This window comes from Pinus tabuliformis, chromosome 4_1 (genome assembly GCF_031772625.1).
Source record: "Pinus tabuliformis cultivar Carrire ecotype Pingquan chromosome 4_1, CPIR1, whole genome shotgun sequence".
NCBI classification, from domain to species: Eukaryota; Viridiplantae; Streptophyta; class Pinopsida; order Pinales; family Pinaceae; genus Pinus; species Pinus tabuliformis.
The window spans coordinates 447,815,927-447,829,534 of NC_142303.1; the positions used below are offsets into that span (position 1 = coordinate 447,815,927).

At 35.7% G+C, this 13,608-nt stretch overlaps 1 pseudogene; it reads right to left on the reverse strand.

Moving 5' to 3' along the window:
• Positions 1-360: 360 nt before the first annotated feature.
• LOC149176260 (uncharacterized) overlaps positions 361-13,608 on the reverse strand; it is a 134,406-nt pseudogene continuing 121,158 nt past the window's right edge.

Below are 13,608 nucleotides of genomic sequence, written 5' to 3' on the forward strand. Positions count from 1 at the left end.
CCTGACTAAATCATAGTGCTACTGACAACAACATTGTATCAGAAACACACTTAAGTGTAGCAGGTCTTCCATTTGGTTACTTCCATAATCAGGCTCTCAAATGCACAAGGATCTCACCAAATCTGCCAATATATTTTTACATCAAACATCAACATCCCAAAAGAAACCTGAAACAGGTTGCTTTCTTATATGATAAAATTGGAAAACAAAAATAAATCTGCAATATTTAGTTCAGATTCCTCCCCTCCCAGTACCATAAGTTTCACTTTTATTGAATTGAAGTAAATTTCTCCCATACTCTAGTTTTATAATTATATGAAATATGACATTGAAACTAATGAGAGCCCAACCAAACTAACGTCAAAATTTCATTGGATCACAATACTTATCTGTTGCAACCCATTTAATGCGATATCCCATACCTTGCCCACTCTCTACTTCGCCACTTCCATCTAAAAGAGGAATGCAACCCAATAAATGGAAATGTGAAATAGCATGGTGGTAAAGATACCCTCCATTCCCTTGAGTATAGTTGTAACCTGTTCCATCATGACATGATTCTGACATGCTTGTAACTTCTGATCTTGACAACCCTAAATTACTATGTACCTCTAAAGAATTCATATTTCCATTTTCAGACTGCAAAGCTTCAATGCTTGATGAACTAACAACCTATGCATGTTTTTTTTCTATTAATTTCCCATCATCAGCATTAACCTTTTTTTGTCTCCAACGATTTTATATTTAGGAAGTGACCACCACATCCCCTTGCTCTTCGCATTGCATGAAGATGACAAGATTCATGGAGATAAGGTGTAAGAGCAGACATCATAGTATGAGAAATAATACATTAAGAGACAGAAAACATGCCAATATATCAACAACTAAATATGTTGACATGCTTAATTCAGAAGATGAAATCAATACATTTTGGCTTAGGCAAAAGAGGATGAGAGAAAGTGCATTTTAACTAGTGTCTTGAAGAAGTAGAGATTCTGACACCGGGGAATGATGCCAACCTAGGAGCATTTTGTACATATGATTATTAGAATGTGTGTGTGTGTGTGATCCTAGGAGTGGTCCTGCGAGAAACTAGGAGTGAGAGGCCCTAAAATGATCCAATGCAACATTGTTTTGAACAAACATGTTAGGTATTTGAGAAATAATCATAAACACAATTGTTCCTTACCTTCCTTACTTTGATGAGCTTATTTTCTAATTCTACTTTGGCTCGAGATTGTCGACGTCACAAAATTCCATGGTATTGTTTAGCATTGACATAGACTGGTTCATCTTCAATCACATCAGATAGTGAAATCAAATGAGTTAGCTCTCCAAATTCCTCATTTTCTTTATGGGCTCATATTACTCTAGGTACAAAATAGTCTTGATGACTCAAATTTGACACAACTAGAATTATCAAGTAAACTAGTCTTTCAACACCAATGTTTGGGCATTACAAAGGTGTCAATTATAATGTAAACTGTTATGATGGATAAAGAAATCATGCATCCTATCAGGTATGGGCAGCATGGCAGATCATACAATGGGATGCCTCTGCATATGACAGAGCAATGTAATCAGGTTCCACAAAAGTGACTCATTAATTGCCAGATAAGTAGTACAATTTCTTTCAGTTATAATATATTACATATAGAGAATGCAGAACTCCCTCCAGACAACTATATCTTTTCTACAACTAAGCTTCAAGGCTATTAGTCATTTTAATATTCAAACTTTTTCTTATTCACATTCCTCAAAGTCATCACCACATGCAAACCAAATGTATAATTTACATTACAAGGCTCATCATAAATAATTGAACTAAACTAGTGGCTCATATGACAAATAGAGTTGACTAGTTCACCTTCTTTCATAAACATGACTGATGATGTTGGATTGACAAAGATTAGGAGCTGAATAATCTACCAAGTATCTTACTAAAATCAAATGATATTCAATAAAAGCTCATTGGTAGGTGTAAAAATTACCATTTATTTCAAAAGGGTGTTCCCATCTTTAGTGAGCTTAATGTATCCAACGCCTCCAACAAGCCTGTCAAAATGCACAAATCAAGATCTCCTACTTATAAAACCTTCACACGAGACTACATTGTAATCTCATTAGCAAGAACAAAATTACAATGAATATACCATAAAATCTTGTACAAATGAATAGTATTTCTGGTTTATTTGATGGACAGAAGCCTAACCTAGGAGATAATCAATGTTCTAAGGAATTATATTCAATAATTTGGAAGCCTATACATAAATTCCATTGATAAAAAAAAACAATCGTAGTAGATGTAATACGTTTGGTAATATCAAGAAACAACTGCAAGTCCCATGTAATTTCATTTCGGCAAGTGATTGGGAAAATAAATGGTAATGTGGATAAGGTTGAAGTGCGAGCAGGGAGAAGAAGGGCTAGTGAATCAATGTACAAAACACACACACACACATAAATATATATATATATATATATAAATAAATATATAAATATTTATATTATATATATATATATATATATATATATATATATATATATATATATATATATATATAGATATATATATAGATATAGATATAGATATATATGAAAAATGTTTTCCATGACAATCTGGTCTGGAGAGAGTTCTGCATTCTCTATATGTAATATATTATAACTGAAAGAAACTATACAACTTATTTGGCAATTAATGAGTCACTTTTGTGGAACCTGAAAACATTGCTTTGTCATATATAGAGGCATCCCATTATATGATCTTCCATGCTGCCCATACCTGATAGGATGCATGATTTCTTTATCCATCATAACAGTTTACATTATAATTGACACCTTTGTAATGCCCAAACATTGGTGTTGAAAGACTAGTTTACCTGATAATTCTAGTTGTGTCAAATTTGAGTCATCAAGACTATTTTGTACCTAGAGTACTAGGAGCCCAAAAAGAAAATGAGGAATAAGTAGTACAGTTTCTTTCAGTTATAAAAAAATCTTAAACAAGAAAGCTGATATGTGGTGACTCATAGTCTTACAACTTTTTCTGCTTTTCTTGTTAAAACATAAAGAGGAAACTCATAAGTATAGAAAGAGATTCGAAAGAAACCAAACTTCAAACCTTCTTAGCCCCAAGGAGGTCTAGTCTACTTACAAGGAGGCATGCAAAAACATAAACCTACATTTCCGATAGTGTGAGGAGAATACTTTGTCCATGTTATGAAACCAAGTCACAAAAAGATAGGAAAGAGAGATCAACGCCTTAGGATGCAGCCTCTTCGAGGGGGAAACCTCCTTTACATTACACAAATGAACAATTCTTGGATGATACAAATGAAAATACCTCTTTTCTATATATAGGAGTCTAAGGGGTCATAAGATAATCATAGCCCACATAAAAATAATAATGTAAGTGCACAATAATAACAATAGTAACAATATGGGCACTACATGGGTACGTCAATATAATAAGTGGGTTGTAATAATAACAATAAGGGGTTACACTAGTAGTATAGGGGCCTAACATGCCCCTCTCCTTCAAAAAGCGTTGTCCTCAACGCTTGAGTAGTTCTTGATGCTTTTGTATAAAATTCTTGTCCTCCCATGTGGAATCTTCAGTGGGTAAGTTCTTCCACTTGATGAGATACTCTGAAATTGATCGATTTTGTAGCTTTCGGGTTCTTGTTTCTGTGACTGCTCCAGGTTCCAATATGAATTTTCCTTCCTCTTCAATTTCTGGCAATATTGTTTGAATTGGGATCTTTTGCAACTTTTGAATAAGTGGCCATACTTCTTTGTCCTTCTTCCATTCATCCCTTGCTTCATTTATCCAATCTGGTTGGATAATAGAAATAACACAAAACAATGCTTCCACATCCTCATCCTTGAAGAGTATTCCCATTCGGTAAGGTTGCCATTTTTTAAATGTATGTAGTATTGCCAACATTTCCTTCTCATAGATAGCTTGCTTGAGATGTAGGAGTAAAAATACCCAATCACCTACATCAAAACATTTTTCACTACGATGTTGATCTACATGTTGTTTCATTTGATTTTGCACTGAAGCGACGTTATCCTTTAAAATTTGGAGAACTTGTTGTTGATGCTTGATGTGATCTTTCACTGCTTGAACCTTTTTCTTCTTAATATGTCCTTCTATCTCTAGAGTTTGAGGAGTGGTAATTTCTTCCAATCCTTTACAAGATATGGTCGGATTCATTTCTTGATGCTCGATGTGATCTTTCACTTCTTGAACATTTTTCTTCTTGATATGTCCTTCTATCTTGATAGTTTGAGGAGTGGTAACTTCGACCAATGAATTACAAGATATGGTTGGATTCATTTCTTCTTTCTCAATGTGATCTTTCACTTCTTGCACCATTTTCTTCTTGATATGTTCTTCTATCTTGAGAGTTTTAGGAGTGGTAATTCTTGCCAATGTTTTACAAGATATGGTTTGATTCGTTTCTTCTTTCTTTGGGGTGGGGTCCTGGCATATATCTTCTTCTTTTGATATTTCTTAATCCTTTTCTTCCTCCTCTTCATATTCTATGTAAAATAATTTCTTCTCGGCACACTTATGACCTTTAGTGCATTTGCATTCACAATTGTAACAAAGCCCTTTTTCTCTTTTTTCTTCCAATTGTTGTGGTGTAACCCTTGTAGGTTGTGGAAGGCTAGGAGAAACAACACTTCCATCTTTATAGTTGTGAGGGGTATGCTTCCTGATTTCCATAATTTTTCTTTCCACTATGTCACAGATCCCCTTTACTCTTTCCAATTGTTGTGGTGTTGCTCTAAAGAAGGTGTTTATCTTTGTATCCTCATAATGTGTTATCATTTGCTCCATGAAAATTGACCATGTAACAAGTTTTTTACGATAACAAAGCCCTTCATACCATAAAAATTGATCCAGTTCTAAATACGAAGATGCAATACATACCTTTTGTAACAGTAGTACACCATGTAGATCAAAATATTGCTCCATTTGAAGTATCCAATTTACCGGATCCTTGGCATCAAACTTCTTCATCCTGCTTTTTCTTGACTTTAGGAGCTCGATCTTGAAACAACTGTAACTCTGTACTTTAGAATCTTTAAGTTCTAAAATTGTAACTTGTAGTAGCCATTGTGTCCTCTTTCCAATTCCACTAGTCTGATCCAAATTGGATTCTCCAAGGAAGAGTTATGCACAATCTCCTAAGATGACCTGATTATAGACTAGTTCAGTAGAGCGAACTTGTACGACGTTCCACGAGTCACTGTTTCGATCTTTGGCTCTGAAAAATATACAAAAGAAACTACAGTCTGTCCTCTTTCTATACCTTCTTACAAAATTTCAATCTGATGTTCAGAGAGAAAGTTATGATGATTTTCGCCAGGTCACCTGTTTGGAATGTAATTCAAGAGTTTGTAAAAAGACCAACTTCCTCAGATCATATCTCCACAAATATAGTGCGAAAAGCTCTAAAATTTGGACCCGAGATTCAAGTGATTTCTTCTCAAATGGGTTTTTTTTAGCTTTTGAAATGTCGCAGAAAAAAAGTTATAGTGAAAATAGTGGGCTTCTATGGGGCACAATAGTAACAATATGGGCACTACATGGGTACATCAATATAATAAGTGGGTTGTACTAATAACAATAAGGGGTTACACTAGTAGTATAGGGGCCTAATAGTTCATTTTGTCTTGGTCTGAATTGTTAATGTCAGCTAGAAATGGTACAATTGTTGGGAAGCCTTAGGGACCTCACTTACGGTTGGCTACGTAATGGAATAAATAGTTTGTTAAAAATATTTTTGGATTTCAAGTTTCTACAATATTCATATTTGTGTAAATGAGTTTCCAGATTCATATCGTATTTGGTTGTTGTTGTAACCGACGTTACAAACCAACAATGGTCGTTCATCATCAGGATGAGAAAGAATTGTGAAATACTGGTCTACAATTTAGTTCAATAAATAGATGTTCGAGATGAAGAGCCGACAGTGACCTTACAACTCTCTAAGGTCATTTTCAACTCTTCATCTCAGACATCTATTTATTGAACTAAATGGTAGACCATTCTTTCACAAATCTTTCTCATCCTGATGATGAACCACCATTTTTGGTTCGAAATATCAATTACAACAACAACCAAATGCAATATGAATATGGAAACTGATTTACACAAAAATATTTTTATTCCTAGATGAAGTAAATCTTTGATGCATAGAATGTAGTATCTACATGCCCTTCAATCAAGGATCGGCCTAAAATTTGTAGAGTCTTTTCTTCCTTGGACCAAGGACTTCACATTAGATTTATGGAGTGACACTAGAACAAAGCTGACTCAAAAACTTATCATATACAACAACATCGTTTCGTTGAGTTTTCTTGGCATCAACAATCATTACATAAATAAGAATTACAGTAAAAGAAATATTTTTGTATCAACTCCTTTAGTGTTAGGTTTTTGGAGTGACAATACAACAACAACATCGTTTGGTTGACTAACATGGCATCAAGAATCATTACATGAAACAAAACTATAGTAAAATAAATATTGTCATAATAACACCTTATACCTAGCAAGGTGACACCTTGTAAGTACTGTTTACAAATTTATGTTTACATACAGAGGAAGCCAACCACGAGTACATTAAATAATTTATTTTCATCTTGTTTTCTTTGTGTGCAACAGAAACTAACAAATATGTCTAGAATTCAACACTAAGAGCATACCAACCCAAACTTCTACTTGGAAACTCCCAAGGAGAAGGTTATGGTAACTCCAGTTTATCTGCTACTCAATGAATTGAGGTGGAATAGTTAAGATATCTGAAGATAAGATGGCTTGCAGTTCAATATCCCTCATTCTAACCTCTAGCCATGCTTAAATCAGGTTGTTAACCCAATAAGTACCAGGATATGTAATGGCCCCTTAACAAAATTATACCATACTTCCTATGGGCTCAGAATCTGAGGCTCTCATAAATCCTCACATGTCCTTTTTTCATGGCTGCATTATGCAATGTTTCTTCTCTACCATACATTTCTCTCTCACAGATATATCATTCTGTATGGATAAATTACACACTTTGAATAATACAACATATGTCTCTCCTCTCTCTACAAGTGTTCTTCATATGTGCAAGTGCAAGTTTGATATGGCAATGATGCCAAGCTACACAGTTAGCATCTAGAGACTAGGAGGTCAAAGCCCTAACTAAGAATTGAGATAAAAACAAGGACCCCAAGTCACCAAGAATAGTTGCACACTAATGAATTTGTCCTTGAAGAAGCACATAATGTAAGTCCAGTACCCACCACCAACATGATCTACCAAAACTACACTGGCAGATACTGAGTACTTTTGAGTTACAAGCATTTATGAAGTGATTTAAGCATTCAATTCACATTTATTTTCTTTAGGGTTGCATTGTCCAATGGCAATGGTCTACGTTACATCTCTCTCTCATGGAGATATCATTGTGCATTGATAATTAAACATTGAATACTATATCAAATGTCCCTCGTCTCATTACAAGCATTCTGCATATGTGCATGTGCAACTTTAAAATGGTATTGATTCGAACCTACAAAATCAGCATTTGTCACATAGAAATAGAGGAAGTATATGAATGTTGAAAAGTAAGTGCAAGGGACAAGAAGCTTTGGTGACAAGTAAAAGAATCGTATCAAAGAAAATCAAGAAATAGTAATATTATGGAAAAATTTATAATAGCTTCATGACTAAGATCAAGGATCACCAAAATCTGCACTGCATGTTGAAGGGAGATATGCACCTCTCGTAAAAATATTGGGCATTTCAAGACAGCCTAAATTCCCATGCCACTAAGAAAGGAAGAGGGTTTATCTTTTAATAGGAATCTTTGTGCACTAGGTTTTTAGATATTCTTCCATGGAGGCTCCTCCCCACATACCGGATTTTTTTTTTTTTGTCATATATATGTAAAATAGGAAAGCCTTGATGGTTAATTTATTGTATCAATTCCACAAAATGTTTTTCAAAAAGATATATCTCTATCGAAAATTTCAAATCTGTAACTCACATAAATGAAAATTCAAATTTGTGACACTTCGGTTGATGTAATTCAATTTAATCAAGCTAAAAGTGGAATGGAATGACCATTGAAGGCTTTTCTGGTTTTTTTCTTTGTCATATATATGTAAAGTAGGAACTTGATTTTACTGGGAACTCATCCTCTTCAGATGGAACCATAGAGAGGGTAACAGTGCTTGCTTCCACTCATTGAATAATTACAGTGCTTGCATTTTGGGGATGGTGTTGCAGTGTGGTGTGGATGGTTTCCACTTGATTTTGAAATGACATAGCGTAATGTCATTATGAAGTTCATTTCAATATGGGTTGGGCTTCCCGATCTATATAAATACTCGCTCATTTGAAGCCACCCACCATTTTTATGGTGTGTGGGCTCTGGAATTATATCCTTGGATGGTTGATTTGAAACTCCTCCGTCCTTGCCTTCATTTGCTAAGGAAAACTACTAGTTTCACAATTTCATCCTTACTTATAACTTCGTGCTTTTAGGTTGAGTTTGAACCGAGCCTATTAGTTTCAATAAGATAGTATCCATGGCCTAGTTTCATTCTTCAACCCATACGTGGTTTCCTAAGGTCAACCGATACATAACAATGTGAAAACAAAGTGAGATGGTTGCACAAGGATATCCCCGGGATATCTTCTTTTTCCCCCCTGATATGGTTGCGATATGAACCTCATATGGTATGCTCATTCTCACCATGTTTGAATAAGCCTACCTGATATTAGTTAGAATGTGTGCTCTCAGTTAAAAAAATCTTGTTTGAATCAGAGGTATTGGAGGGTTGACCTATTGACATTGTAAGGAGTAAGTTAGGTAGCAGGGTACCAGTGTGAAGCCCACCCCAATCCCCTGAAGGGAAAGGGGTTGAAAGAAGAAAGAGTGAAATCAGGTGCATGATGATGATTCATTAGTTTCTCCCATTTGGATAATGAGAATCTATGAAGTTCTATGGGTAATACAAATCCCTTTCAAGAGTGAAGTGTCACGATGACCCCACCTTATCCACCGAATGAGAAATATTATTTGGGGAAATGTGGCTTGAAAATTATGTGATCGGGGTGAATACACAAGGATTAAAATAGGCTATTCATAGCTTTATTTGAGAAGGATTCTGGAAGCTTTTTCTTGGAGCCGTGGAGAGTGAACACGAGAGATTAGACAAAAAAATACAAAAATTACCGATTAAGGGTAGAAAGTCTACTGCAACTAAAGGTGGTATCACTTTCCATTAGTGCGAAAATGGGGATGATGATCAACTACTATTTACCGAATTAGTGAAATATTCATAGTTTTTTCTGACAATGAAGGAAGAGGAAGAGACCATAGCCTTTTTACCTGTTCATGGGGTCAAAGAAACCATTTTCAAACAAGATACTAAGTACACATTATTTCTTATAACCCATTAATACAAAGACCATGCTAGAGAGAATAAACATAACTAGATGTTTCACGAATGCATTTAGTATGAATTTCGATAGCTTACTCAGTTCGACCGTGAAAGTTTTCTCCGAGGTCTTATTAGGGTTACCAATGCCTTTTTCTCCTATAGATTTTTTCTCTGAGCTCAGCATTTCTAATTCTCTTTTCTACGGTAGATTTTTTTATCCGTTGTATTGCTATGGTTTCCAATACTCTTTTCTGCAGTGAATTTTTTCTCTCGGGTCTTATTACTGTTTTCAGTGCTCTTTTCTGCAGCATATTTCTCCTTTTCATTTTCCTTCTCTTGTTCTTCGAGCTCTTCAAAGCGCTTCTGAATTCCCTTCTCGAAGCCATTGAAGTGGTCTTCGAGATATTTCCACTAGACATTGAAGTTTACCAGGGCCAAAGAATGGAGTTGCAGATCCAGGAACGCCTTGTGGAGCCGCTCCTTCTTGGATGGCACCTCGTCCATGGCTGTCGAGATCAAACTCGCTACTAAGTTTTTAGTTTCATTTGATAAACTAGTGCCCATTTTCACTTTCATACTAAGTTTTTAGTTTCATTTGATAAAATAGTGCCAATTTTGACTTTCATACAAGTTTTTAGTTTCATTTGATAAACTAGCACTAAGTTTTTAGTTTCATTTGATAAAGTAGCGCCCAGTTTCACTTTCATACTAAGTTTTTTAGTTTCATCTGATAAACTAGTGCTCGCATTGGTGTTTTTGGTTGGGTTTGAAAGATCATCCTATAGATAATCTAATTTTAAGTTTATCATTTTTATGTAACGATTTTGTTGTTAAAGTTTATGGAGGAGATGTATTGTATTTTTGGAAAATTTGAATGTTGTTTTGTTATTAAAATTTATGGAGGTAGCTATATACTATTTTTGGAATTTAAATGTTATTAGAAGGAAATAAGTTCTTTGTATTGAAAACATTCAAGTGTAAGAAGGAAACATGTGCTCTTAATTTGTTTGTATTGAAAATATTTAAGTGTTCTTGCATATTAGGTGGGTGCAAAGAAAAGAGAGTTTATAGTAAAGATTTAATAATTAAAAACATGTGTTAGTTTCTTAAAAGTTATATGACAAATTTGGAAGGAGTAGGGTGTGTACCCTTCTTCAGGTTAAATATATTCAAATTGTTGTCTGAATGGGTTTGTAAGACTCGATGTTTTTATCTTGACAAAATGGAGTCCTCTTCAAGTCACTCACATAATTTAGGTTGTTATAAGAAAAGTAGATGTTTTTCCTTAAGATGTAAAAATTTCATTTTAAGCAGTGTGGTAATGTGGTTTCAACGAGACATTAAAAGATGGAACGGTCATGCAAGTTTGGGATGCTAGTGTTATGTTCTACTTGAGGCATGGGTTCACATCCAAAAAGACTCTAACAAGGGTTGAAGTGGTGGAATAGTTAGAGGGGTTGGGGGGTTGTGGGGTTGTGATCTCACTTAGAGGTGTAGACAAGCACATCATGCACCATGACAAGTTTTCAACCTAACTTAAGACATTTAACAAGTTGTGGGAAGGCAACTTGGTAGTGGTACTAAGTGTCCTTCATTGAAGTTGATACCCTATCCTTGCACTACCACTTTGCAAGGTGAAGAAGAAATGTGAAATATATGTGAAACCCACTAAAGAAGTTGGCAAGGTTGTTGGAGCATATATATGTTGTTTTTTCATGTTGCAAAAGGAGGTGTTGGAACTTGGAAGGTGACCATTCAAGTAGATTTCTCATGGAGTGTTAAGGAGGTGCAAGGATTTTATAAGGAGTGAATTACATAGATCTAAAAAGATAGGCCATATTGGGTTAGGATATTACTATTTTTGGACATACAAAGTTGAAGATGCATTTTATGAAGGTGTAGTCTAAGCACTTGGGTGTGGGTCACATATTAAGAGTATCTTGAAATTCTAGTGTGTGTTAGTGGTGTTATTGCATTATGTTTGATGAGCACTAGCTAGAATGTGTTCCATGAAGCAAAAGACCCATAAGTTTGAGATGGCTTGATCATTTTGCATTGTAAGGTGTCTTATGAGGAGACAATTAGAACCATATTAGAGTGTGATGGGTTGTTCCATGGACTTGGGTCCACTTGCATGGGTTGAGGTGTAAAGGTACCCCATGAGTTGATGAAAATGATTCCAATGCTTATCTATATAGAGTGTTTATGATAAGAGATTAATGATTTTTTTGTTTGGGAATGGAAGAGGAAGATAAGAAAGAAGAGGCATTGAAGTTTGTTTTAAATTAATCCAAAGAAAGGAAAAATGTCTCCTTTTAGCAGGATTATTCAAGTTACCTCTTCAATAGGACTAAATTTTAGTTGGAGCTAGGGAGTTGGCCACTCAATGGCATTGATTGGGTACTCTAGAATTCCAAGACCTAAGATATCTAGAATGGTCAATTAGATAGATTTGTCTTGGGCAATGGTTGCAAAGGCTAAGGTGAAAGTCTCCCCTTTTTAGTGTGGATTTTAAACCTTCATTTTGAGAATGTTAAAAGCAAGGTCATGGTCTTGAAAGGAGGTCCTTTGTTTTACCAAAAAAAAATGCGAATTCTTAATCCATGGTGTGCTTCTTTCTATTTGAGTTTGGCCTTGAATGTTTAGATCTATATTTGGGTCCAGTTAGCACTATGTTGTTTCACTTATGCGTTGAGAAGGTATTGAGGGATATAGAGGATAAGATGGTTATTTTCCACTACCCTTCCCTTGAAACCCTGTAAATAGATGATGTGACCCATTTTTTTATTGTAATATTTCAACCACAAGCTCTTCCTATGAGGATGCCCTTGAAGGGAGGGTTTGTAAAGGAAGTGGAATCATGTTGAGTCAAGGGAGGGGTATAGATTGTAGGTGTCTCTAGAGATATTGAAAAAGGTGAATGGGAATTGAGTTTACCTCCTATTGCAATACCTTCTATTCCACCATTCAAGGTGCTACAGGGCACTAACTTTAAGTTGCATATGGGAAAGCTCACGAAGATCTTAAAAATGAGAAGGTAGGTGTGATTTAGCATAGGATTTATTCTTCAATGGTTGACTTTTTGGGTGAGATTTCCCAGTAAATGGAAAAAATTGAAGCCCTACCACTTATAGGTTAAGTAGGTTATGAGAAAATGTTCCCTAAGATTTAAAGAGTCTCTCCATATTTTGTCCATGAGATCCATGGAAACTATGTTCAAATGTCGATAACTTGTGTTAAGATATCATCTTCGATTCAGGGCACCTATACTTCTTTAACTAGTGGTAATTAATATGTGCAAACTAATTAGCTAACATATGTGTTAACTGATCAGATCATGGACACACAGATCAAGAAAACTCACCAGTAGAAGATCCAATTGTATTAGGTTATCAAAGCTGGCCAACTCCTGCACCAAGGCAAGTGGCTCACCAGGGACTAAGTTCAACAGAAGTTTTCCCATCTTATGGAGGCACTCAATGTAATGGGGATCATTTCTTCCTAACAGGGGATGAATGCTCCAGTTGGATATTGGTGGCCACCCACATATTGCACTTGGACCCCCACCATTATTTCTTTCAGTTTTTTAGTTTCCTTAATTGTAGCACAAGTTACTATTTTTAGTATTTTTTCGTGTCCTGAACTTCCGGAGCCATTTTGAGGCCCTAAACGACGTTTTTTTGGAAAACAAGAAAACATGAATCTTCAACTAGCGTGAGGGAGTGACATGGCATGCTAGGCAGTGCTAAGTCATGCTAGAGTGCCAGGGTGACATGTGGCCAAGATGTGTTAGGTGCCAAGGTGTGCCAACATGTGCTAGGAAGTGTTGGGGAGTGTCAGGGAAACAAAAGGGAGCACTAAGTCAATTAATGCATGGAAATGAATGAATAAGAGTTTGTGACAAGAAGTGTCAGTGAGCTCCAGGTGTTCTAAGGAGGGAGTGACAAGGTATGTTGGGTAGTGCTAAGGCATGCTAGAGTCCAAAGCAACATGCCAAGATGTGTCAGGTGCTATGGTGTGCCAATGCATATCAAGGAGTATTATGGAGTGCCAGGGAAACACAAGGGAGTGCTAGTTTCAAATGCATGGAAATGAATGAATAAGAGTGTGTGACAGGGAGTTCTAGTGAGTTATAGGTGTGCTATGGAGGGA